We start from the raw sequence: 2,500 nt of genomic DNA on the forward strand, positions 1-2,500 counted from the left end.
AAACGAGAAGTATAAACAGGAGAGTCGAGCCTATGATATGATCAAAGCGATGCGTGGAGGAAGTTTGGAGACGTTACACTTCACCGATCAAGTGGGGAGAGGCTTGGGTGGCGTGATTTTGTCGACGACCATAGACATTTTGCAAGAAGAACTCCAAGACTTGGGCGGCACGCGAGGAATTGTTCCCGACTCACCAGCAGTCAGATGAGGCCATTCAAGATGCGTTTCAATTGTTTGACTTAACTGGCACCGAGACATCATTGATGGCATACCGTATGCAAGAATTGACTCCTGTGACCACCGGGATCAATCCTATGGAATTTGTGATGCCTATCATGGACGAATTTGTGGATTTGAGTTGCAGTTACTTATTGAAAAAGAGTGACAACGGGAACCTGACCGATGGCAAAAAAGCCTTACTCTACGATCAACGTAGCACACACCCTCATCAAACAACTGACCATTCACATGAACGGGACCCTCATCAGGCCGCAGACAGACACGTATGCGTACGAGGCGTATTTGGAGACACTTCTCAACTACGATCAGCGGGAAGCCAACAGTTTGCTGGGGGATTGGTTCCCTGGCTACAGCGATGGCCAAAATGAATTGAACTTTGCCACACCTCTGACAGCCAACAACACCGATGATGAGTTCCCCGCACGATTTTTTTAAATCAGCTGTTTAAAATGGGATTTTTCTTTTTTGAGGGGCTTGGTGTTTTTTACGGGTTCTAAAAAAGAACTAGTTATGGTTTCCTCCCTTCTACTCACCTATCTTTCTCTGATCTTCTACGGTACCTCCATCCTACTTCACCCTTCGTTCACATATCTATCTCTCCTTGAATACCTCTTATGCCCACTCCCTCTACACAACACTTCTCACACACATTGCATACTTCTCAAGACCCTTCCGTATACTCACAAGAACTTGATATCAAACTCCCTACCGCTGGATCTGCTTATCTACACCTTAATCCACTTGACCACGAACGAATTGATGCCAACTCGTCAGAATAATTTATCAATGAATATTTTATTAATTTTGAGGGGCTTGGTGTTCTTATTATTCACCCTGGCCACTCTCGGTTCAAACTTACATATTTGCAAATGTGCAATACAACACCAGAGCCACGTATGGCAGAGTCACGCCGACGCAATTGCGTAAATGAAATAGATTTCTATAGAGAAATAAAGGAATTGAAAGTCCACCTCAAGACAAAAGACTCACAAAAATTAGGAGATGATTTATACAAGAAGGCCCAACATTTCTTCAAAGAAACAACAGAGAGGCAATTCCGCCTTTCAGGAAACAAGGATCGATCTAAGCTGAAACAATTACGTGACAAACTGAAACAACATATGCATGATAACTCGAAGCCACCACGCACCGGTGGCTCAGTTGGTTGAGCACCGGGCTGTCACGCGGGAGGTCGTGAGTTCAATTCCGGCCGGACCAACACTCTGGGTCTTTAAATAACTGAGGAGAAAGTGCTGCCTTTGTAATTACATCTGCAAATGGTTAGACTCTCTAGTCTTCTCGGATAAGGACGATAAGCCGGAGGTCCCGTCTCACAAACCCTTCAATGTTCACAATCCTGTGGGACGTAAAAGAACCCGCACACTTGTCGCAAAGTGTAGGGCATGTAGTTCCCGGTGTTGTGGTCTGTCTTCTGTGGTATTATTACAGAGGGCCATGTGTTAGAAAACTCTTTACTGGGTTAATCATGTATTACCCTCTCAAAATAAAGAACATTGTATTGTATTGCATTGTATTGTATTGTTTTGTATTGTATTGTATTGTATTGTATTGTATTGTATTGTATTGTAGGAAATGGGGTAAATTACAGGAACTCCTCACAGGAAACAACAAGAACACAGTCGAATTAGAGAAAAGTGGCTTCAAGAAATTATTCAGAAATCAGCCAGAAAGTTGACAACACATCCATTCCATGCACAGAAAATGCCCAACAACCAATGGCAGCTGCAGCATTCCTCTCTTTGATAGAGGTCGACTTGATGGTAAAATACCACCCTTGTGCCCCAACATGCGTTTAGGAGAAATAATTGAGATCGAAAACCATTATGCTCGAGTAGTGACCAAGTTTGGAGAAGTCCAATGACTTATTTCTCCTACAACATTAAACCTGTGCAGTGCTGCTAATATTACTTTTGATAATTTCAAAGACATTTCCTTTAAATTCAGCTTGTAAACAGGCCATTTTGCAAAATGAGCAATTTCCTTTCAAGATAAATACTAGTTTATTAATATTGTAACTATAAAAAAAGTAATACCATTTTCACGTTTAATGGTAATGTAGTTACTTTCCAGTTGTGTACTGCTCTATTTACTTGAAAATCGGAGAGGCAAATATCATATAAATCTTGTATTATAGAAGTTATATTGCCAAAGAAATGATTAAAGAATATCACTGTTTTTCATTATGAAAAGTAGTCCTACTTGTGAAAGACAGAAAAGGGCTTAGCTCTGTGACGAAGGG

The sequence above is a fragment of the Montipora capricornis genome, chromosome 6 (assembly GCF_036669925.1).
Source record: "Montipora capricornis isolate CH-2021 chromosome 6, ASM3666992v2, whole genome shotgun sequence".
Lineage (NCBI taxonomy): Eukaryota > Metazoa > Cnidaria > Anthozoa > Scleractinia > Acroporidae > Montipora > Montipora capricornis.